The sequence below is a fragment of the Protopterus annectens genome, chromosome 6.part0 (genome assembly GCF_019279795.1).
Source record: "Protopterus annectens isolate FY-2018-M chromosome 6.part0, PAN1.0, whole genome shotgun sequence".
Taxonomy (NCBI): Eukaryota; Metazoa; Chordata; order Ceratodontiformes; family Protopteridae; genus Protopterus; species Protopterus annectens.
In genome coordinates, this window is record NC_056737.1 from 1,725,543,433 (window position 1) to 1,725,570,559 (window position 27,127).

Sequence of the window (27,127 nt, forward strand, 5' to 3'; positions counted from 1 at the left end):
ATTTAGTGCCATTGTGTTGTAACTCAGAGCAGATCTGAGTGTTGTCATTGAGATTCTTGATATAGCTATATGATGCTTTGTGATTGTCTTTAGAATCAGTGGCAATTTTGTTTTCATAACTAGCTTTGGAGAATTTTATGAGGGATCTCTGCTTCTTAGTGAGGCTGACCAGGGAGTTCCTCCAATCATGGGATTTTACTCTTTTTTTGCAACAGTTTCTTTCTTGTGTTGTAGAGTTTGTTTATGGCAGAGGACCACCAGATTGGCTTTCTTTTTTTGGAGGATAGTATCTTGGTTCTGTTAGGGATAGCATGATACAAGCACTTGTGTATGTGCTTATAAAGTGCATTTGTGTAGGATTCAGCAGTCGTACCTCTATTGTCCATCTGCATGGGTGTCGTGAAGTTTGCCACTTCTGTCTTAACACGCATGACGTTGGCTTTGGAGAAATTTTTTGTGGTGGTTTCCCTAATGGGGGTGGGGGCGCGATGTGGATGTCTAGGGTGATTAGCTTGTGGTCAGATCTGACCAACGAGGAATTGACCTCTGGTGTGGAACACCAGTCACCCATGTTGGTAATGACCAGGTCTAGGATATTGCTGCTCATGGTAGGGCTGTGGATAAGTTGATCCAAGGCATTGGAATTTATGAATTCCAGAAAACGTTGAGCACAAGAGTTGGTACATGAGTAGTTTTCCAAGTTAATGTGAGGTAGTTGAAATCGCCCATTATTAGGGTGTTAGGTTGTACCTTAATATTTTCCAGTGTATCAAGAAATGAGGAGTGGGAATCCTGGGGCATGGTGGGGGATCTGTATAAGTTACAATTTGGATTGCAGTCTTGCCCAGAGTTAGTTGCACTTGGATAATCTCGGATGCATTATGCTGAGCAACTGGCCTGGAGGTGTGGATATCTTTAATGAATATGGACACGTCTCCACCTTTAGTGTTTCAGTCCAGGTTAGGTGGCCGAAAGGTGTGGTATGAATTATAGCCTGGTTATGCAGAGGTGCTTTCTGGAGCCTTGAACCAGGTCTCTGTCACTGCACAGATATCAGTGTTCTCCATTTTAAGGAGTGCCTCGAGTGAGTGCATTTTGAGGTTTAGACTTCTAGCATTGAGTAGCATTACCCTCAGATTTTGCTAGCTTGTACCTGTTACAGTGGTGAATTTGTCCTTTGAACCTTGCCTAAAAAGGCACTATGGGGTGGTAAGAACCTTAGCCAGTATCTGGAATGCCAAGGGTGACAGGTGCAGGCCATCTCTGGCAAAGCATCGTGGTCTGTTGATTATGTCATCCCAGGCAGACTGATACTGGATCCCCTTAGAATGACACCAGAAGCTTAGCCAATTGTTGAAGTCAATCATTTTGTCCTTGTACTATGGTATCATTCTGGGTGATGGCAGGATGCTACTCAGGGCTAGGGTCATGCCTGCCTGGGCTACAAGATCAGAGATCTCCCCCATGTCTCTTTCATGTAGTCCAGGGAGGTACGTCTCAGGTCATTCACACCAACATGGACAATGACAGAGTCATATTTGTACTTGTTGTGGTGTGACCTGAGTGCATGCATTATGTCGTGGATCCTTGCACCCGATAGGAAGCTGGCAGTAACTTTCTCCTTGTTTAGCCTGATGAGTGGAACATCAGTGTGCCTGACTATAGAGTCACCTATGACTTGAGTGTTGGGTACGTTGTTATGCCTTATGGGCAGTGGTTGAGTGGCACACTGAGTTTGTGGGCTATGTGTCATTTGGGTTGTGTTGGGGGGGTGGAGTTGCTTGCGTTTCTGCTTTGGCGGTCTCTGTTGCTTGGGCAGATCTTTATTGAGAGCCTCCGTGAGTATAGGTGTGTGTGTTTGTGTTTCTATGTGTGGGTTTTGATGGTATAGGTTTTGAGGAACTATGTGATGAGTGTGATGTGGTGCAAGTGTTTACCTTCTCCTCTTGACTGTCTAGTCCAGTCTTGGACTACTCCAGAGAGAGCTACTCCACTGCGTCAGTATTTTGGCATAGTAAGCCAGATTTCATCTATGGAATTAGGTCTAGGACTCCACCAGTCCCCTTTGGCATACACTGAATGAAGTTTGGTAGAGTCCTAGATTTTGGACGTGGCCTGAGGTAACTGCTTTGTATAGCTCATAGCATTCAAAAAGATTTGATATGGACTCCATGCCATGCAGTTACTTCACATATAAGTCCAAAAGGTAGGATGAAGCTAGTGTCTATTCATCACATGCTAATAGGGACTGGCAGGGCCTTACACCCACTTCCAAAATGTCCTTGCCAATATATTTTGGCTTTGTATATTGGTGAGGCCAATGTGCAATCCAAATTATTGGAGAAGTACATCAAAACTAAGGTGTTGCTTGGTAAGGTAAAATCATTACCTGTATATAGGACAAGCATCTGCATGTAGTACCTGGTAGGAAGCCAGACTGCTTGCAATACAAAGTTTGTAATGCAGGTGGAGCTGTAGGTATCAGGAGTCAGGGACCATGCACATCTGTGGTTTGGTATAGTGAAAGCCAACTTTTTGTGTGGTCAGCTTTCAGTATCCTGCAGTGTACAAAGAGATTAATTTCCCTCATAAGCTACTAGCCCCACAATCCCACATATTATCTTGGGTGGAAAGAATGGAGGCATAATAGCTGTGCTAGTTGTCAAGCCTGCATTCACCAGTATACAATACAAGCGGACCTGAATTGGATGGCCTCATTATTAGTTCTGATATACAGATGGAGCTATTGTTCCAAAGAACTTTTGCCAGTCTCAACTACCCCACTGATTTATTGGGCACATTTGGGTTACGTGCCTAATAGGTAGCAAGTCTCATTAACATAGCATATTATGGAATCTCATTGCCTATTCCTGGTGTATAAAGTCCATTCAGTTAAATACCATGGTGCTGAGTGGCACTGAATTGGGTGAACCCTGTGATCATCCTGGGGTGTGGGTGGATTTCAGAGCTCAATGTGGTGGGGATAGGATGGCAGAGGGTATCTGCTCTCATTATGGCAGTTTCTTGAATCTGGTCCAATGTGCTGCTGAGCTACTGCATATTCAAATCATTTGGGAATCTGGGCCACAGACAAAAACTCTTTATAAGAATCACTGTTTGATTTGGATGAAATATATAAAATCACCATGGGTTTAGAATGAAAATATTTTTTGCATAGAATGTACCCTTAAATTGTAAAATAAGAGTGTCGCATATCTAGTAAACTCCAATAACAGTTATTGAAAAAAAAAAACACAATTAGATAAAAATAAATAAATGGTCAGATTTATAAACGGCTAATTTCCATGATATTTTGTATTCATTAAATGGCTCTACACATTGTGTAGAGCTGCCAAGCAAAAGTAAACAGAAGAGTTTGTTAAAGAAAGCATAATCAGCTGAACTGCATTCTAATTAGCCAATCCAAGATGGTGGAGCTATTCAGGAAGCTATAAAGTAACCATGTAGAGATGAAGTTACTATGAATTCTAAAACCTATTCGAATACAGCCACCATCACACCTGGAAAAAAAAACAATGTTAAGGGCTGTTGGTGCTCTCTGGCATGTGTATGTGTAAAAGGCTCAAATCTATGTTTTTGCTGCTGTTAGACCTTGTCCAAGGAGAAGAAGGGACTGCATAATATTGAAATAGTAGAGTGATACAGGATTGATAGGGAGAGAGTACAGGAATTTTGCAATCTCAGCCGACCCCACCTCAGATCTATGGAAAATCAAAGATAACCTATATTAGCGGAAACTAAGGTACATGTAGCATTAAGGACTGGTTACTGGTACATTCCAGAGACCCACAGGGGCTATACTAGAGATGTTACAAGCTTCATCATCCATAATATTGCACCAATTTCTTAATGCTATGCTAGAACATGCAAGGGAGTATAAATATTGTCCACACACAACAGAGGAGAGAGGAAGAACAATACAGGAATTTTATGCTGTAGCACACTTCCCTGAAATTTTGGGGCCATAGACTGTACTCACATAGGAAAAAGGCCTCACCTGGTGAACAGAGAAGGATATACATCAACAGGAAAGGGTTTCACTCAACCAACTGTTAGTCTGTCTGTAATACCTGAGTGATCATCATCATTGTGTGTGTGCACATGAAGCCCAGACAGTTGCCATGACAGACATATGGCACACCTCACAGCTTTACACAAGGTTTGCTAGGGGTGACATTCTACAAAGCCATCTATTGGGTGATACAGGTTATGCACTGGAACGGTGTCTCATGACACCCATCAGAAATGCACACACACACCTAGAGATAAAAGATGTAACAATGCCCATGTTCAGACTAGAAACATCATAAAGCATGTGTTCGGCATGCTGAAGTCATGGTTCTGCTGTCTAGACACATGAAGGCTGCTCTACAGTGCAATCCTTGCACCTGTGCAGAACTTCTCACAGTCTGTGCCATGTTGCACAATATCATCTTGTGGTAACAGCTGCAACAAGGTGAGCAAGGGCCAGGATCACACATTCCTGGATCACAGGCAGGGCCAGCACCTGCAGCACACACAGACGAGGAATCTGAGGCAGAGCATCCAGCTGCAGAGGTAGCTGGCAGACGTAAGTGTACACAATATGCCCTCGCCCAGGCTAAGAGGCAAATGATAGCATACACTCTCACTAGTGAAGGAATACACATAATAACCTAAGCACATATAAATATGAAAAGTGATGCCATCTGATTTCCACAAACTTTACTTACCCTTGTGATGTCTGTGTACAGATAACATCTGACAGAGACTGTCACAGAGCACCCAACTTGTAACTGCAGTATTGTCAAGGTAAGTGAGGAACCTGTATTATACAAACAAATCTATAAGAGGATAAACTACCTGCATACTGTTAGTCATAAATGTATTCAATCAAAACCTGTGTTAGGTGTTCACCAATGGCATTCTTGGGTTACAGGAATGGTATATGCAATATACAGGTAAGTATTGTACACAATAATCAGTATCAAGCCAGTCATATACCCACTGTACATAAAACAGTCAGCAGGACAAGTATATCAACAGTTTCATAAATAGAGCAATAAGCAAAGATCTAATATCACTTGTTTGAATGCACAACCTACAATAATAACTGAAAAAAGCCTTCTGAAATGAGTATTTAGAAAAACATCCTATTATGTAATAACTATGCATATGATCAACATACTGAAAAAGACTCTCTTAAGTATCCACTCTGTGCATCAGACATATATGTAACCCTAAGTCAAACCCAATGAACAAAGAGCATGGCGCAGTCATCATCACTTACACATAGTGGGAGTGGGGCAGTAGATCAAGGCTGACACCAAAGTAGTGAGTGTGTGTCAGTAAGAAAAACAGAACATTCAGTAAAGTAGGAAACATCTCAGGGCCACTAACAGGAGATATATCCCAATCAACATTAAGGTTTTCTTAGCTTGCATGTGTGTGTGTGTCAGTACAGGCAGTTTTTGTGAAATGTGTGGTGTCTGCATGAGCACAATCAAGTATTATGCTAGCACTACATCCTGCCATGTGGGCAGGTGTGAGCCATGCCTAGTAGAGTTGTCAGTCCAGGGACATCACTCCTGACCATGCAAACTGCCTCTGCCAGGAGTTGCACTGCCACTTCCAAATCCCTAATTCAACGTAGGGGTGTTAGCAGAATATGAGGTATGTCTGCTGGGTGAGTTCTCTTCACGAATATGTGGCCTTCCTCGTCTGGGTGTGAACACCTCAATCACTGATGGAGTAGTAGAAGTAGTGCTGCAATGAGAGTGGGATGTGGCACTGTCAGGTTGGCTAACACTAGAGGATGTTGCTGCTCTATGGACAAATGAAGGCTGCCTCCCCAGAAGATGTTCCATCACAGACACTTCATGATCCAGTGTGTCACACATCATTTCCATTGAGTCACCTACACAGTTGATGCAGTCATGCACATCAGAATATGCCATGTTTAGGACTTGCACAATCTCTTCCAAGGCCCTAGTGGAATATGCGTGTGCCTCCATGAAGGCCATATACATATGTCTGATGGCATGTAATGACACAACAGCATCAGGATGAGGGTGGATAGTAGGCCACCTGCAAATATGTCAAGCAACCCTCCTGTGTGGTGCCATGCCCTCACGATGGCTATGGAGAGACTCATCCAGCTCTGAAACTGAAGTAACCACACTACAACAATCATGCATGTCACCCTTAACCTGTCCTATATCTGAAGGCTCAGTGGAAAGGGTATGTGTAGGCATACTGACTGTGTCCAAAATAAGGCCAGTGGATTTGTGAACCATAGCCTCAGTGTCAGACTGAAACTGCTGACTGTGTCTCTACCACCACCATAAACAGAACCTACTGATACTCTTACTTTCTGACTTCAGGTGGTATGATTTCTACACTGACACTGTCAGGATCACCTCTGGTAATAATCAGTAGACGCAAGAAGGAGAGAAATAGTAGGTTTTAATGATCCAAATGTTATTCTACACATTCATGTTAAGAATTTATGATATTAAAAGAATAAAATAATTTTTACTCTCTTCTCAGACTTACATCTAAGTAATGTTCATTACTAATTAAAGAAAGTTTGTGCTAAGCATCTGTAGGTGGTCTTTCATATGATAATTCTGATGCCCTGGGAAAAAGTGAAAGGCAGTGGAAAGAAGGCTAATATGCATCACAATGGATAGGACAAAAGGACAACACCAACAAAAAAATACTGCTCCGCCTAAGTTCCCCCTAAGAAGTATCTCAGAATCTATCAAACTGACCATCCCACCCAACACAATCTCTGTTGGACTCTTCTTTCTTCTCAGGCACACACCTCAAAGTTTTCAGATGTAGAAGTGGTAATATATAAATATGTCTAGAATGGCATTAAATGCCTGATATATATCTATATCTATCTATCTATCTATATATATATATATATATATATATATATATATATATATATATATATATATATATATATATATATATATATATATATATATATATATATATATATATATATACACACACACACACGCACGCACACACACACACACACACACACACATACACACACACACACACACACACACACACACACACACACACACACATACACACACACACACACACACACAGCATGTAAGCTCTGTGGCATGTGCAATAACTGCATAACACTATAATAACAATACATAGTCAGGTATGGGTTTGAATCTCAGTACTGGTAAGTGTGTGTTTGTGCGTGTGGCATCAGTATCTTGTGTGGATGTTGGGGTGAGTGTGTACTGACAGGATCCATTGCAGTTTGGGTTTACAGGGACCTAAACCTTGTCATCACAATGAACAAAACATGCTGGAGGGATAAGTTCCTGACCCAGAGACTTCCCATACTCTGGAATAGACTGCCCATACATGTCAAGCAGAGCGCCTCCTTGGCCCTCTTCAAAAGGAACCTTGACGACTGGATGGGATATAGGAAATTTGGTTCCTTATTATGCCATCCCAGGCGCAGGTTGTTGAATGCTTCTATGTCGAACAGTAAAGTGTGAAAAGGCTTTGAACCGACGCCCTGCACAGGGCGGGGTGTCCTCCGCAGGTACCCGCGACCAACATAGAGGGGAGAGGACTCCGTTTTGCCACCCCAAGGGGTGGACCCGCGCGGCCAGAGGGGAGGCCGCCACCCCCCTGCCGGGATGGCCCCCTCTCCCTCCCCCCCTGCCGCGCAGGGAGCCAGCCGCCTCTGGGGTGCATGGCGGACTGCACCGCCAGGCCGGGCGCTCCCCCCACTGCCATCCCCTCGTGGTGGCGGAGAGGCACCCCTGCCACCCACTGCGCAGATGGACCCCCCTCCCTCCCGCCGCCGGGAGGCAAGGGGGGGACGCCACGCCTTGCTCTCGCACTCGCTGCCCTCTCCCTTCCTCCCTCCCCCCCGGGAGCTGCGGGCTCAGGGAGCATGGAGAGATGGGAGTCTGAGAGAGGCGCGGAGAGAGAGGCATGGAGCGTCAGGGAGGCAGAGCGTGAGAGGCCCTGGTACCCGGGGACGACGCTGTCCCGGGACCCTCTGCATTAATGATCCTTCCGCAGGTTCACCTACAGAAACCTTGTTACGACTTTTACTTCCTCTAGATAGTCAAGTTTGATCGTCTTCTCGGCGCACCGCCGGGGCCGTGACCGACTCCAGTGGGGCTGATCCGAGGACCTCACTAAACCATCCAATTGGTAGTAGCGACGGGCGGTGTGTCTATCCCAACAGAGTGTAGCCTCCCTGACATCACAGATGCACAGGTGAGAGCTGCCCTCTGCAAAGCAAAAAACACAGCATCAATGGGACCGGACAGTGTCCCATGCTGCATCTTACACGAGCTCCAAGAAGAACTGAACCCTCACATAAGATCACTGTTCAGTCTCAGCCTTACTACAGGATATGTACCCAAGGAATGGCGTACAGCAACAGTGGTCCCACTCCACAAAGGTGGTGCCACAACGGACCCTGGAAACTATTGCCCTATAAGCCTAACTAGCCTGGTCTGAAATGCTATGGAGCGTATCATCATGGAACTCATAAACAAAGACATTGGAAACCTCCAAACACTGGATCCTACCCAATTCAGCTTTGTTAAGGGCAGATCTTGCCTCTTGAACCTGGTCGACTTAATTGAAACAGTCACCAAGGCCATAGATGAAGGGAAGGTAGTCCACACAGCCTACCTGGACCTCACAAAAGGCTTTGACACAATACCCCACTCGGGCATCATAAATAAGCTCACCAGCTTAAATATCAACCCCTATGTCACAAGATGGGTTGCAAAATGGCTCAGCGATAGAACTGACCTGGTCAGAATTGCAGGTGCCATGTCAGACTCTAAACCAGTTACAAGTGGTGTCCCACAAGGCTCAGTCCTGGGACCTCTCTTGTTCGGTATATATTTCTCTGAGGTACAGGCTAACATGGGAGGAATATGGCTGACCAAGTTCGCAGATGACTGCAAACTGGGTGCCATAATTGACTCACTGACTGACACAAGCATCCTCCAAAAGGGACTCACAGAGATGGATAACTGGTGCCAGAGCCATGGCCTAAAGCTAAATGCCAAAAAGTGCATAGTCATCCCCTTTGGGAAAAACAAAGTGCCCACAAATTACCACATAAGTGGTAATCCATTAAGTACGGAAGAACTAATTAGGGATTTGGGGACCCAAGTAGATAGCAATCTCTCGTTTGACAATCACATTGCCAAAGTGGTTAGAAAGACCTTCTATATAGCCCACCTTATCATGAAAGGGTTCACATCTAGATCAAGAGAGGTCATTGTGCCCCTCTACTCATCACTCATCAGGCCCATAATTGAATACAATGCCTCATTTGGGATGTACCTTACCCGACACTTGCAGCAACTGGAAAGACCCCAAAAGTACCTCACCAAGAGGATCAAGGGACTCAAACAGATGCCCTACGCAGTTAGGCTAAAGAAACTCCAGCTCTACTCAGTTGCTTACCGCCTACTCAGAGGCGATCTGTGCCTGACGTATAAAGCCATGTCCAAACCAGAATTAATGGACATTCTCCACCTCAGGAAATCCAAATCCCTTAGAGCTACACGCTCCAGGGACTTAAACCTCAGCACAGAAATAAATAGGACATGCTGGAGGGAAAGATTCATATCCCAGAGGCTCCCCTCACTCTGGAACAAAATCCCAATCCATGTTAGGCAGAGCCCCCCAATGACCCTCTTCAAGAGAAATCTTGACGAGTGGATGGGAGATCGTAGGTTTACTCCCTGGGATCTCTTCTGTGTCCCCACTAGACAGAGGCACAGTAAACTAACCTTAAAAGGGCTATCTTCTGTGACCTACTATACAGAGGCACAGTCAACTAATCTAAAAGGGTGGCAAAAGCCAAACACACTCTGGCTAGGCTTATAAATGCCGTAGGGCAGATAGCCTAGTATCAACCTATGAACCTATGAAAATAGCGAAGCAGCGGTTCAGCGAATTCTTTTCCTGGGAAAGAATTTGTCCGCTTTTGCTACTTTGCCTTTTTGGCAATGTAGTGCAATCTCGGAGTTGGTATATTTAGGTAGGGGTGTGTGGGGGGCTATGCCACCCAAGTTAAGTAATGTTTTACTGGGTTTTTTTTGTTTTTTTTTTGGAACAGGGATTGTTTTCCATTGGAAAATAATCGCTGTTCTGAAGTTTCGATGTTGTAAGCTTTCACTTACATGCGGTCGATTATCTGTCATTCGCTCTTCTGAGTGTGCAATATGATAATATAGACCCAGGAAATTTACCCCAGGGATCAGGTCAGTCACCCTGCTAGACAGGGGTCCAGAGAAGTAAATGTTGTGGGAAGAAATAGCCATGGAATTGTTATGGCTAGGCTTATACAGGCCCTAGGTCCGATAGCCTAGTACCAACCTATGAACCTGTGTGTGTGTGTGTGTGTGTGTGTGTGTGTGTGTGTGTGTGTGTGTGTGTGTGTGTGTGTGTGTATGGGTATATGTCTGTATATGTATATATAAATATATATATATATATATATATATATATATATATATATATATATATATATATGTATGCATATACATATACATACATATATATAGCATACCTGAAATTTCTTCTTGGCACACACTTGGCCTTTTGTCCACATCAGTACCAACATAAAGGAGTCTGTGTGAACCCTCTGCTGAGCTGTCTGTATCTTTGACAATAGGCAGGAAATGCTCATTTTCAGTGAATGATGGGTCTGTCGTAGCCATCTGTTTTCATGCTACCACACCTGCCCTCCTGGGTGCAGCTGTAATCATATCAGTGGCACAGTACAGCACCTAATTATAGTTTCTGGCATGGCTTCTCAATGCATTTATGTCAGCGACCACCTGCTGCCAGAATTTTTTTCTGGTAGACATTCACCTTTGCCTCTGTCAATCATGGAGGAGCCATGGCCGCATAAAGTTTCAATGATGACCTTGTTCTCTGCATCACTGAGTGGTGGACTGCATGGAACAGATAGTCTGGGTGCCATAATCCTGTATGACATGAACCATAAAAAAACACATTTGTAGCCCATATAGAAAGCATTCTCCAACAACAGAATCAATGCATCCATCTTCAATACAAAACAATTGAACACACAGTGCTCATTTTGGACTACACTAAAGCTAAGGGAGCTGCCCCTCCCCAATAACCACAAAAAAGAAACAGTAATACATTAGTATTACATCCATTCTGTTAATATTTCTGTAATGATGACAGCAGTTGTGTAAATGTCTGCTGGAATGCAAGATTTTCAATAGCTAGGGAAAAATACAAAGTACAACTGGACAGAAAATTCCCATTGGTATCTTCCCTCTTGTGGAGGTCATCATGGGACATCTAAGAAGCCTAACACCTCTGTTAGCTACACATGTACAACCCCTTGAAGTTGGCAATAGACAGAATACTGCCGTCTGCCATAACTGCTGAAATTCCAAGAGTAAAAGATTATACAACACTGTGATGTAACCATATTAAGTTGGAAAGCACAGCAAGATAGTGCAATAATTTGTAGAATGATCTCCTCTGAGTAACAAGCAGTAACAATCTGTCTCTATCCAATCAGTCTCCCCTCCTTCCACCATTAATGTTATATTACACAGATTCAGCTGTCTGAGCACTGTGAAGATGAAAATGAAGTGTGACATCATTAGCATTCCTGAATACCAAGAAAACACTTTGTGTAGGTGATGTAAACATGGTGCAAGTAGCTAACAGCTTGCAAGTCTTACTGACTGCTCAAGCAACAAGCAATACTGAATAGGCTCTTCTGTCTGAAGTGTGTGAATCATTCTGAGTGGACTTAAAATTGAGAAAGATGAGAACAACCTTAAAAACACTGATGTTTTTGTACTAAGACCACACTGTCCGTCCTCTGATTAAAATCTGTCTGAAGTGCTGATCAGCTATATTACACAGTGGAACAAAGATGCAACTAATGTCAATGATATTGCACTTCTATAGTTAAACTGAGGGAAGGGGAAGATGGTCAGAAAATAAAGTGAAGAAATAAATGGCAGGGTTGGCAACCTCAAATTAATATGGTGTGGGCTAGTTTGTTTGTTTGCTTGTGTCTTTCAGCTTTTCCCAGTTAGGGGTCGCCATAGTGGAACTCCGGTCCGCTAATGATTGGTAGTTGATTTTTACATGCCGAGTTACCAGCCCTGATGCACAGCCTTCAACGAAGGTACGTCCATTGACGCATGTCTCCACACAGAAGACGCTCTAGCTGAGAATCGAACCGGATAGTGTCTTACTGTGAGGTGACAGCGCTACCGCAGCACCACCACCGCGGGCATGGTGTGGGCTAGTATTAGCCTGAAATATTTTTCAATATCACACCGATATAGATATATTCAAGAAAATAGGAAAGGTACATTTTTTGACATTGGGTTGGTGGCAAAGAGAGATAAGAAACACAACTGTATGTCGTTATTGCACTGAACTGAGGTTTCAAATATAGCTAGTGTGCTGTCTGACAGCATTAATGCATATTTCCTGTGCATATGATCAGGGTGATACACACATGGATCTAGGAATTTTTACAATCCTGCATTTTTGTTATTATTCCCTGATATTTGTAACTAATGACAATTTATTTTTTCCTGTGTGTGTGTGTGTGTGTGTGTGTGTGTGTGTGTGTGTGTGTGTGTGTGTGTGTGTGTGTGTGTGTGTGTGTGTGAGTGTGTTTGTGTGTGTGTGTGTGTGTGTGTGTGTGTGTGTTCCTCATATGCTGCTGTTCGGTAAAGCGCAATGTTGACTGGCAGAATTTCAAAGCAGTGAACAAGAGTCCACAGCCCAAGGGAAAAACTTGGGAAATTTAATTTGGCATGCCATCAGTAGCACATTTTATAGTGGCACAACAGTAAGAGAAGAAATTCTACATCACATCTAAGTATCACTGTAGCACATAGGTTAAATGAAATTAATTTAAAGAAATGAGAAAGAGGATGCAGGGTTTGAAGCCACATGCTGCTTAAAATGTTTCCTGCAGATGTGAAAATGCAGCTTATGTTTTGTTGTGTGGCATATAAATTGTTATATATGTTTTTTGCCTGTGTAATTTCAGGACTACTTAGCAGAGTGCAATCAGGGCTTACAGCTGAAAGAAAGAGTGAACAATTTATTTTCTGTAATATTCATTAGCTCAAACAATTTTGTCACAGCTATATTAAACCACCAAAAAGGAAGAATAGTCCAAGAAACGACTCAGCCAGTAAATCCAAGAAAATTTATTTTATAATACCAACAATTGATATTCTCCAGCGCCTCGGCATAAGCCTTTTAACAGAGTATAACAAAACCCATTTCTCATTCCTTTATATAGTAAAAAAACATTTTGGTTGTAACACAGAGGGTATTGTTTATGTATTAAAATGTGAATGCAATCTATTTTATATAGGTGAATCAAAAATAAGTTTTCGAGTCAAGTTCTTAGAACATCTGAGAAATATTAAAAATGAAAAGCTAGAAAGCCCTTTAGGCTTCCATTTTAAAAAATATCATAACAGTGATGGTAAGAATTTAACAGGCACAATTTTGGAAAAAGTGCATTGTGTGAAAGGTATGTGCCTGAAGAATAAACTACAACAGAAAGAAGCACTGTTTATTTTAAAATTTGATACTCTATACCCTAAGGGGTTAAATAGAGAGCTTGATTGGAAATGGCTGCTGTAATTAAGTGTCTTTTAATTATTTTATTAGAATGTTTTTTTACTATATAAAGGAATGAGAAATGGGTTTTGTTATACTCTTTTAAAAGGCTTATGCCGAGGTGCTGGAGAATATCAATTGTTGGTATTATAAAATAAATTTTCTTGGATTTACTGGCTGAGTCGTTTCTTGAATTTTGTCACAGCTGTCCAGGATTACTAATTAGTGAGTGATGTAACACATGATGTATACCCAGGGTCTATATTATATAGTTGAAGTTTCAAAACTTCGAACTTCACATGAGCGAACTCATATGAGCGAAGTTCGAAACATCGACTATATAATAAAAAAAAAAAAAAAATGTACCTTACTGTTCTGAGCAGGGGGCAAGCCCCCCTGCACTCCCAACCCCCCTACTTAAATATACCAACTCCGTGAACACACTTCAGTGCAGAAAGGGAAAATTTCCCATTCTGAGTGTGAAAAGCCATTGACTTTCACCTTTGACCTTTCCAATGTTTGATCATATGATGTCGGCCATCTATGATTCGAACATCGAAACGGTCGCTCATCTAATATAGACCCGTATACCCCTTTCTGAGGCAGAAGCTGTAAATGCAATGACTTTGGACCCACAACAGAGTTGCTTTGGGTGTTCACATCCATACACTGTGATGGGAGTGTGGAAATTATTACTCAATATGTATGAATTACTTTCATCAGAACTTCATAAGCTGTTCTTTTTTCTGTTTCTTGCTTTCTGCTCTTGCTTATTGCTAAGCTGTGTGCAATCAAGCCTATGTGTTAAAGTAGAAGGTGAAAAATTTTATTTGGGCAGTCTTCTTTAGCACAAATATGCTTAGTGGCAATGCATGGACATCAGCCCTCTCGGCAGTAGTGAGTGGTGGACATCCACCTTCTGCGTATAAGATCTATGGCACCAGGTGTAAGTGCACTGATTCTAGATATAGCATACAAGTTATACAGGCTTCAAATCCAGCTAATACTTAGCTTTACAAAGGGTGTTAGTATGCAGTTTGTAGCAATACTGCATACAAATGGCTGTCATAATTATGTTTATTGCAAGAATGTGTAATTAATGCTTTGATAAATGTATTTTCTAAGCAGCATATCTCATTAATGATTTAGATATAAAACACAATTGAATGCGTGCAATTGTTTAAGCAGGATAATTTTGACAATGAATTAAAATGCATTTGCATATCTAGGATGGTCAGAATAGTTAAGTTAAAATCATCTTCTGTCCTCACATAGCCCAACTCTGTGTTCAGGACAGTACGTGTAGTGAAGTATGTACGTACAATACACCAACCTGTATTGATGTACAAACAGTAATACTTCATCTTTCTTGGGAATGCATTTCCTAGGACTTTCTGAAACTCACACACATACATGCCTATCTAAAGTATATCTCCATTCATACTGATTGCAGTTTATCTGTAATGAAAATGGTTGAAACGCAGTTCTGCCTTCTGCTGTATCGTTGACAAAAGAAACACCTTGCTTAAGATGTATGCATTATTTTTTTCTTAGGTTTGATTCCCACATTAGTTAAATCATTCTTTACAGTGTTTAATTCTAAAATTATTATGTGCCATGTCATCCTATATAACCTCTAAAACACCAAGGATAACAAACCAAGCCATTAAGCCAGTCAGTGTTGGACATCTAAAAAAGTGCAAATAGGTCGAGCATCACACATGGCAAATCTCACTGCCATGTTTTACACCTTCATTGCTGTTTGATAAAATACTTTCCTCTTTGTTTGCTAATGCCTCTCTGTGCTTTCCATTGTGCAAATAGTTTTTCATGGCTGTCCATGTTTGTGCACTAGCTGTGAAACACAAGACTGGAATTTAGTGTCAGTTCAGACATAGATTTGCTGCTTGACTTCTGCATGCATGGCTCATGCGGGAGATGATGGTGCTGAATTTAGAGCACAGAGATGGGGTGTTGAGGAGTCAAGGATATTTGTGGCACTTCTTATGTAGCACTATAGACATAGACTCCTGCAGGGGGACTATATCAGGTCTCAGTATAAGACTAAGGCTTGGAACACACCAGCCAAGGCTGTCTGCAGTGCAACTGGCATCCCATGTGCTGGAAAGAATTGTTGTCTCCACTATAATGACCTGAAGCGGTACAAGAAGGACCTCCTTAGCCAATGAGATGAAGAGTTTAGAATTGTTGACATCCCTTAATCATGTAAGTATACTAGAAATGATACAGAATGCAGGACATAGGCAATACTGTTTTTCATGTCTGTTCCTCGCTAGTGTACAGCTGATGAAGACATTGCAGTGAAAAAGGAGGCAAATGAAGATAGGTTAACTTGCCTCAGAGATGCATGGGATACTACGCATCAGGTCTTACTGTAAGCATATTAACTACTGTAATTGTATGCAGTATAGCAATATGTAAATAGTTTTATTTATGATATCATAGCAGTGCAGTTGATTAATACTACAAAAGGGTAAGTCCTTTCCATCATACCTGGATGTGGTAAAGGTGTATAGACTGGATGATCATAACTGTTTATTTTCTGAAATTATAACATCACATGATATACCATGGATCTAATTCTCTCTCTCTCTCTCTCTCGCTTGTGTTTCACCCCCATCCCTTCTTTCTTATTTATTTATTTATTTATTTTTTTAATATTTTGTGTAGTTTAAAAATGTTCTGTTGTCATAGATTTCTGCTAACAAAAACTGACAAGCAGTATACAGAAAAGTAGACCTTCCAGTGTAGATTGGCCTGACATCCCTCCACAGATTGCACACTGACATCCATCACTTCAGGGTCCCAAGCTCTCAGTGATGCCTCCACAACCCCTGCCCTACCTTCCCCATCTGCATCACGTAGTTCTGCAGCAGCAGTTGGTGCACTGGTACCCTCCGGCAGCAGTAGTTAGAGGAGGTGGTGACAGGGCAGGTGGAGAGTATAATGGAAAGGAGCCTCAGTGCCCACATTGCCTGTGTAGAAAATGGTGCTTCATCATGTTGCAAAGATGATGCCATATCAAGCACTGACACAGGAAAGTGAGACAGAAGACAGTGATGACAATTTTGAGGGTAAGGACTAGATTCTCACTGTTCTCAAGCTTGACGTGAGTATCCTCTTATTTCCTGGTAGTGGTGCCCCCCAGCTTTTTGTGTTCATCACCACCCTTGTCTGTCTTATTTGCCTTGTATGTCTGTGCTTGTTTCCTGACCTAACCTTCCTACCTGACCCTCACATTTCTAAGCTTCTTCCCCAACATTCCTCTGTCTTTAAAAGTAAAAAAAATAAAAAATGGGCACCGGTCCCACAAAAAATAATGACACATACATAGCGCTCCACTTCAACTGTATGTCTTCCTGACACACTTCATTGGTACAATTGCCTTTACAACATTATTCTGTCATTGCCACCTACCCTCAGTGTGGTGACAGTCCAAATTCAGCAAATTTTGTCTACACTTCTACATTTCTGTTGTGTAGAAGTGAATAGCTGTGATTCTTTCCCACTACCCTCCTGCAAATTCCTCTATTCTTTCCCCTGTGTCCTCCCTTCTGCTTTCCCCCTATTTCACCACTTTTCCTATCAACCCCATTTTCACATGTTTAACCCAGTCAGAAAAAATAGAATCATACTCAACACATATGGCCAGAAATGGCCTATAAGAAAGTCTTCACTTATTTTCTCTCAGTATTTGCACAGACATTGGCATCACGCACCAATAGTGAATGACAATGAATAGCTGTTCATGCCCTATGGCAAAACCTTTTCAGTTGTTGCCATCACCTGAAGTAGTCCAATTTTCCTCATGCAAAGGTGCTTAAACATGCTGCACTATTAGAATACAGAGTAAAGGCAGAGTAAAGTAAATCATTGGCAACAGTTACTCCAACAATTATTTGACTACTGGAATTAGCCAAGTGCAACATGCTCTGTGAAGTGTTGATTTAAATCAGTTGTCTGAAGGTTCATTTTTGACAATAGCATTAAGGGTTCGATTTTAGATGGAAGTCACTTTATTTCTTACTATGATGCTGTACTTCTATGATGTGTTTCCTTACACATATCTTACTTTTTATCCAGTTAAACATTTGCCAACACATCCATGACTATAAGGAAAATTTAGTAAACAGCTTTCATTCTACTCATGTCTTAAGCAGGTTTTGCCTGTCCTACAGTTTCTCGATCGCCAGAGCCATCAGTTAATGATACAGAGCATGACAGATGAATACCGAGGACACACCATTAAGATGTGGATGAATTACCCATAACACCACCCTGTCATAGAAGTGTTTATATTAGTCCCTGTCTTCACCCTTTCTCTCTCACCCCTTTGTGCCATTGACTATTCTTTAGGCTGATGGATGTAAACATCATGTTATGTCATTTTTAGACTGCCATTACTTTGCTGGAAAAGAATACCTACATCTTCCAATGGCAGTAAAAGTTATTACTGTCCCTCTTCATAGCTGTGCTTTTCACATATGTGTGGTAGGATTTCCTTGCTGCAGTGCTGCGATAATGATCAACTCTAGAAATTACATTTTTCATCTTAGAAATGGTTCAAATCCAGCATTAGGTGAAACTCTTACTGTCTGTTTTTATAAACGTATTTACTGTGTATGTGTTGCCTATGTATCTGTCTAAGCCCCTTCTGTTTTATCAGTTGTAGTCTTCAGCATTTGTGTAAGGTCTAGCAAGAAGCAACTGTAGCTTGTGATGCTAAATGGCATTTAAGATGTTATTGCAAAATGTGGTAAGTTTTTGCCTTACACTGTATTGTACACCTGATTAGCTTGTGATTTCCCTTGAAGCATGTCCCATATGTAGTAGGTATAAAAAATTATTTCATTAGCTATTACTGACACAATTTGTCCGGGCAACATATTTATGGTAGTCAATCCTATGCATCCTTTAAGTCTTGATACAACATTAATTATAATAATCACATTCTGACATCCTTTGTAAATGATCTGCATATTGGAGTTGAACACTGTTTTTTTTATTTAGATCAGTGAGCTTACAGCTTGTGCCACAGAGAAAGCTCGGTTGTGAGTTGTATTTCCTCCTCTAAGTACTGTCCAGAGTGCTGACAGCTGTCTATTGCCACTAAGCCTGTTTGCGCTATAGAAGGCACACCAAATTACATTTTTCACTTTTTCCTTCAGCAGAGAACTGTTTGCTCCCAGCCTAGTGTTGCACAAATGGGGAAGGCAAGCACAACACTTCATTTTTGAATTGAGCTTCAGCCCTAACATGGAAAGGTATAATACAATCTGCAAAGCATCTGTATGCAACATACTAAGATAAAACAGATCTGCAGTAAATTTAATCAGAATCACATTTCCTCTCTGATTCATTTTGTGTAAAGTTTGGCAGAGGGCACCACTGAACAGCACTAAACAATAATACTTCACAATCCGAGTTCAATACATCAAAGTATTATCTCTCATGCCTTAACAATTTGCCAACAACCACACAGATACTTTTCTCAGCATTTCATTTTAGGAAGAGATTTTGAAAAAAAATAAGCATTGCTACTGGTTTATATTGCTTCATTACATGGAAATTGCTCATAAGAAATGCAGTGAACTGTGTGGTTAGCTGACCACTTCATTCTGGACAGTAGTGTCTGCACTGCAACACTGACAGTTACAAATGATATACAACCACATACAGCCTTGGCACAAATACTTCATCATTACTTAGCCATACTGCATTGGAGCACTAAGTATTATTTGGTATTGACAGTTCACATTGCCCATGCATGAGCACATACCATTGTTAATATGAGTACCATTCATTAAAGTTTACATACTATCATCTAAACCTGATGATCTATGAATGCTTCATTGTCTATTCTGTGTTTCACAAGTGTATGTGTTTGTGTGTCTCATCTACACAACACAGGTACATGTCACTGTCAGTTCTGTATTACACATTAATGAAAGCATTGCTGACATGAGTCAGCGGTATGTATTAATTATTGGCCATAATATTGCAATTATTCCTTCATATCAACAAGTATGAATTTGCACAAAACCTTCAACATCACAATATCTTCTCTGACATAGAATGCAAAGCTAATCCTATCTAGACTGTATGGCCACAATGTAAAAGTCAAATTTCTCTGATGGTGCTTGCATTAAGTACTGTGTCTTCTAGATTATTTAAACAGATAGGTATGCATATCTAATCACACACCAGTCAACTTGTGTGTATATGGAGTTGCCTGGAGAAACATTTACATAGCAGAGTGATTCCACATCAATGTCAGACCCTTCTCACAACACGATCTTCTCTGCAACACAATGCTGATGTCATCCTCTATAAAATGTACTCTTACACTACAAAATTGAGATTTCTGTGGTGGTACTTGCATTACGTGTTATGCCCTCGAGAGTACTTAAATAGACAGTTAGGGAGTTCTAATCTCACAGTAGTCAACCTGTGTGTGTAGATATAGGGCTGTGAAATATGACTTTAGTTACTGCTGACCTTAATAAAGTAGTAGTCTTGAAAAACGTTTACACTGTCGGATGAGTCCACATCATTGTCAGTTCCTTCTCCCAGCATCATCTTATCTGCAATACAGCATCAGTGACATCCTCTATAAAGTGCACTCTCATACAGGAAAAATCAGATTTCTGTAGTTGATGCTTGTGTTAAGCACTGTGTTCTCTAGATTGCGTAACCTAGATAGGCAGGGGGTTCTGATCTCATAGAAGTCAGTGTGTGTGTGTGTGTGTGTGTGTGTGTGTGTGTGTGTGTGTGTGTGTGTGTGTGTGTGTGTGTGTATGTGTGTGTGTGTGTGTGTGAGTGTGTGTGTGTATGTGTGTGTGTGTGTGTGTGTAGTTGCGTAAATATAACCTGACCTATTGCTGGCCTCAATAAAATAGTAGCCTGCAGTTAATTTCATACTGCAGGATGACTCCATATCAATGTCTGACCCTTTTGCCAGCATCATCTTCTCTGCAACACAACACTAATGTCTTCCTCTATAAAATGCACTCTCACACTCTAAAAGTCAGACTTATATAGTCGTGGTTGTATTAATTACTGGATCCTCTACATTGCATAACTAGATAAGTAGGAGGTCTATTCTCAAATCAATTAACTTGTGTGTGCAATGGTGGGTCTATAGGATCACTGGAGGATTGATTCAATAGCTGTGCTCATTTCCCCCCCCCACTCATGTGAAGCACTTATATCATCAAATTAATCCCTCATCCCATTTTCACTCTGTCTACAAACACATAATATCTGCAGGACACTAATGAGGTCATAATTTCAGTAATGCACTCTCACACAAGTAAAGTCTGATTTCTCCTGTGGCACATGCATGTAATACACGTGTGTAGACTGTGTCAGTTGACAGGAAAGGAGTTCAAATACAACAGTGAGACTCTCCTGACTCTGTTTGTATCAATGAAAATGGATACAGTAGTGTGTCATACCTCTTATTATTGACAACATTTGCAATTCCACATAGCTGTAGATGCCATTTTTTTACACATATCTAATTTGCATGACACAACTTATGTCATCCTTTCCAAAATGCAGTGTAGTTCACTTGCAATCAGACATCTCCTATGGTACATGCATGTCACACACTTGTGTGCAGATAGTCTCAGCTGATAGTTAAGGCGTTCAAATACAGCAGTGATGCTCTCCTGACATTGTGATTGTAAATGGATGCAGGAATGTCTTACACCTCTTAGTATTAACAACATCTGCAGTTCCACAAAGCTGTAGCAACATTTGTGCACACACATCTCCTTTTCACAACACAGCTGATGTCATATTTTCAAATATGTAGTGTGGCTCAAAGGAAGTTAGACTTCTCCTGTGGCATGTGCATATAATACACTTGTGTGCAGATTGTTTCAGTAAATAGGTAGTAAGTTGGAATGCAGATGTGACTGTCATCTGTGAGTGTGAGATTCTTCCTCTTATTGTGCAGAACATACTGCAAATGCATATATGAGGTATAGCTATACCATGTGCCTGTGCTGTACAACCACGTTTTCGTGGAAACATGAGGATAATACACAATGGTGATGTATCCATTGAAATGTGCATTGTCACAGTTGTCAAATAAATCTGTAGTTGCACTTGTGTTTCAGCAAACTTTCATTAGCATGTGATGTTAGCTATATAGTTCAAATCCAACGCCCCTGCTTTGTCAGTGTACATGTTGTTAGTGTTGTCACCCACATGTACTATGTTCATATGTAGATGTTTCCCATTACAAAAGTTTTTTCTACATTTCCTTTGGAAAGTCTGTAATGAAGACTGATGCTGTCATTTGAATATTGTCATTCCATAACAGTTATAGTGAGATACCTCATCAGGACTGAGAAGATGAAATAAGTAATGTATGTTGCTCCCTAAGTAAGGCATGTGTTCCAATATGAGATTGCATCAACATTGTGCATAATTGTTCTACCATCACAGTGACAACAGCAGGGGGCTATAGGTGTGTTTGGGTATATCTAGCATCAGGCAATGTTGTCTGACATACAGCAAGATTATTTCTAAGTAATTACAGGGACACATATTCCTTGACTCATACACATGATGAAATGCTTTCACATAACCAATTGGTGAGCCACGTATACTATGGCACATTCATTGATCCCACTGTGGTGTTGATTTTCTCAACCCTTAGGCAAGTGTTCCAAATCAGCATTGAGTGACTGCAAGTATTTCTGTCCTTAACTGTTCTGCATGAAAGACATCCCCCACAATTATATTTTGTACTTATAGAGTGACAGATGCCTCCCCATCCATATTAACAGATAAAAATTATGGTCAGATAAAGTACAGTGGATTTAATGATTGCACATAGGTGGAATTCAACAGCTGTGATAACAGTTCCACTGTGGCTCATATTGCTAGTTGGAGGATTTGTACAGCTTGATGTTCAGTTTTAGTATAGTGATCCATTTTGGGTGAGCATACTGACATTACATAACCATTACATCACATCAGTCTTATCCTTTAATATGTTGTATGGACACATGTGGATGTAGCTTTGAATTTCATGGCAGTAGAATGTCATAATGAGAGTGCTATTGTGGCATGTGCAATGAGTACTGTGGTGTACGTGTGCTCCAATTCTTGGATAATATGTGTGCAAACATACAGAGAACCTTCCTTGACCATGGAACATTCATATAAGACTAATCACAACTGTGTGCACATGAGCATACTCATTTATTTGCCATCAATCTGACATGCTGATACGACATTCATTACCAGGGATCCTTTCTTAATTCACACATTAATTTCACTTGTTTGTGGAAATTCCCATAACTACCTCCTGTGGCACATGCCAAAAGTATACAGCTCTCGGGAATACATTGCATCATAATGTAGTGTTTGCATCTGCTCTTATCTGTCTGCACAATAACTATGTCAGGCAGGAATGTCTTACACAATGGTATTATGTATGTCAAACTTGTAATACCACACACACATCTACATATGGGATGTATAACCATTAGAATATTGACGTGCATAATTCCCTTCAAGGGTGATCCTCCTCATTTGTGTGTTAGGCCTATTTTTGTTGTGTATGCAATTAATACACAGGTCATTGGTAACATTGATGGGATAGGTTTGATTCTTGCAAAGGGAGACTGTGGCTTCTAAGCCATTCCTATTTTACAGCATGCTATATTTGTGAAATGCACTCAATGCAAATATCGCATAATGTATGCACTGTCCTTGCAAACTGTCATCTCAACTCAGCATGTTAACATTCATATGTCTTGTAATCCCCATTGTTACAATGTTTGTGTAGCTGTTACACCCTATAATATGTCTGCTTTTACTTACCTACATTTGCTCTGGAAGTGTGACCAGCATTAATTATTATGATATACATATTACAAAATTGTATTATATACAAAATTGTCTTTGTGACATAACCACCTTCGCCAATTATTTTACTGTAATTTCAACATTTACCCTCTCATCTTACATATTTCTGTATGCATTTCTTTGTTTTCTGTGCACATTGCCCTCAGTACTCTTTCCCTGTCTGGTAAACCATCTATAGTGGTTGCCCTTACCATTTCCCCTACACTCTTACTTATTTCTGTATTCATGTGTCTGAATTATGTGCAAATTACACTTGGTGCTCTTTCCCTGCCTGGTACAGCTTGTATTCTTTGCCTTATGTAGCTTTTCGTGCTGTTTGTATGAGCATACTTAACAGGTTTCCATATAGGCAAGCTTGTTTGTTTACTATGTGTATGCTAGTGCTGCTCAATGCATTTTCCTGGCCACCAACACTGCTGCTGGCTATGAAAATGTGATTGTATTTGTACTTGTCATGGCCACATTGTCTCACACTGTGGAGGTCAGGCACTTGCCTGCTGAACCAATGAATAAGAGGTGTTTGTGCATGCACACCTCCTACCCCCAGCAGTGATGAGCAGCATGCATGTACAATTATCACTGCTGCTCATCGTGCTAACAAGTGAACATCATGTAGGTTTTGTGCAAAGCCTACATGATTGTTCATGAACCCCACAGTACAATTATTACCTCCACAGTTTACTACTTGCATTCTGGGAACATCAAAAGTATAAGAACTTCAATCTCCTTGGCATTAAATGGGAAGTTTTAAAGACACTAACAATTTCATTTTTGAGTGCATTGAAAGAATAACCTCTTCATGAAGGAAGTACATATCTGTACTACCTAATAAGTTAAAATATTTACTTTGTAAAAACTTATTGTTGAACAGTAGATGGAATTTATCCTCTGAATAAGGAGTTGATGTTTGACAGTAATTTTCAATGCAGCTTTCACCTATAATTTGATAAATTATATGTTTTCTTTAACATCTTTGAAAAGTAATTTTCTCTTGATTAAGTAATTTTTGAACCGCAGATGTCTTGGCACTAATAAATGCCTGCAATACAGAATGTCATTAGCTGAAATGTTGTATGACATGCAAGTAATCCTTCTTAATTATCGCTATTTTAGAATAGAAAAAAAAAAGTTTAATTCATATATCCCCTGTACAAGGCTGATGTTTTGTGCAACAAAAAAGAAACAAAAAACACTTACTGTTTCAGTTAACATGATTGACACATTTACTTTTAAGACATTTAATAATCATTCAAAAAAAAGACACACTAATTTCAAATTAACAGTTCAATGAATTGTGTACTGATAAAATCTCCCTCAGCTTTTTACAATCTCAAGTTTATCATCTGTAACTGCATGCATGTTCTAAAAATTAACTGTTTGTAAAATACTCTTTTAGCCAAAATATTAATTTATTATGTACTGTTAACTCTGTGGGGTGCAATCTGTAACTTTAAGATGGGTGATTTTTTTTTTAGTTTTGTCTTAAGCATTGCAGCATTCATAATTTTTCTTTGATAGTTCTAGATTCTTTATTCCCCATTAAATACTCTGACCTTTTAATAACTAGCCTGAGTGTGGTATTTTTATATTAAAAAATATGTAGCAGAAGAATACATACTTGTATATACTTTCCACCTGCTTACATATATGTAGTTACCACTACCTTTCTCCATATCCAGAATTTATTTAATTATAAAAATGACTTTTGAGCACAGGTTTGTCTGCAGTTTCACTTTAACATGCAGAGCTACATACAACTTCATAGAAATGATCACTAATACAGCTGACAAGCTCAGGTAACCAGTCAGCCGTTATCAGTCCAGGATGGGGAGAGACTATGATTGGTTAACACTAAAAAAATATAATTTTCCTCTTCTCCTTCCCTTTATAAAAAGGCATTTATCTAATAAAGTTGTATCAAGTATTTAACTCTAAACTCTAAAGGCTAAAGTAATTTGCCTCATAATAGGCTTCTCAATCTCATAATACCTGTGACATGATCTATGAAGGGTATGGTCTTAGTGGGGAATAATTCTCAAAGCATCAAAAAAACAGTTTGTCCATTGTAAGATACTTTATTGAGTATACTACAGCTTCACCAGTGAGAATCAGTCACAGATCTTCATATTTTCTGCTGGTTCTTTTCATACCAAAAGCTGGGCTTGGCTGCTTTTTTGGGAGATCTCCTAAGGTTACCTTACTTCTAATTTCAGCCAAATAATTAAGTGCATCTGTTTGAGCTAACATTAACAACTTGTCTCAGAAATGTGTCTTCTAGGGTTTATATATTTATCTCTGTTTGTTAACTGGGTAAGTTTGCTGGTCAGCTGACCCTTTTTAAGGTTGCCATCAGTCATTCTTATACATCATTAATGAACCATTTTTAGGATAACAAATAGCATGATTTTCTTTAGTATTTGTAGTGATATAATCCCATCACTAAATCTAGGGAATTTATAATAAAGGACTTTTTACTGATAGGTTGTGATAAGGAGTTGTGATTCTGCTGTTTCCCATGTTTTAGCCTTATTATATTTATTGTGATTATTTTTTCTTAAATAAATTCTTCATAATTGTAAACCATTAATAAAAAAGAATTACTTCAATGACTTAAATGACCAAGTCAAAATACATGTTTATGTACCCAGTAATGTTGTGAGGGAAATGTTACACCAGTATAGGGGCCCCACGACCACTGTTCTTTGCCACTCTGCCCCTCTATTTACAGCACAAGAGTTGCATTCTCATTCCTGTCATAAAGTCAAAAACATTCAAGCTAGGCATAGGCCTCTTTTAATGATGTTTCTTGTCTCCTTTCCTAGTCATGTTTTTAATGGGAAGGATATCAAGTTGTGATCAAATTTTGTTGTATATCCAGTTTGGGAACATAAGTGCTGCATCTTGTTTGGAGACAGTGTTGTCCTCTTTACTTCAGGACTGAGATCATAGGCATGTACTACTTTGAATTGCTTCTGAGTGTAAAGTGTTTGTAATGAAAATGATCCTCTCCAAATCCTTGATCATTGTACATTGCAAGAAAATGGAGGACAATGCTCTGCTGATGAGAGAGGAGAAGCTCTCGAAAGTGGAGGAGTTTAATGTTTTGGGTTCTTATTCATGCTGGAAGTTAAAGAGAATTGGAAGACTGGCCATGAGATAGCTGCAATTACAGCAATACTGTATGTACTGTAGTGGTCTGTGGAAGTTATGCATGAGCTCATTCAAAAGACGAAAGTTTCAGTTTACCGGTCATTATATGTTCCTTTCCTCATCCATTGTCATCTGATTAGTGACCAAAAGAATGAGATCACAAATCCAGGCTGTGGAAATTGAGTTCATTCACAGCATTGCTGAGCTATCCCATAAGAGTTAACAATCCTGGATGATCTTATCCATGCATATATTTATTTAGTTACTTAGTTAGATAGTTAGTTAATCTGTTTACTAGGTAAAATAATACACTTTTCAGCAATGACTCAGGTCCACTAAGGAGCAAACCATTACACAATATTGTTTACAACATGCATATTGAAAA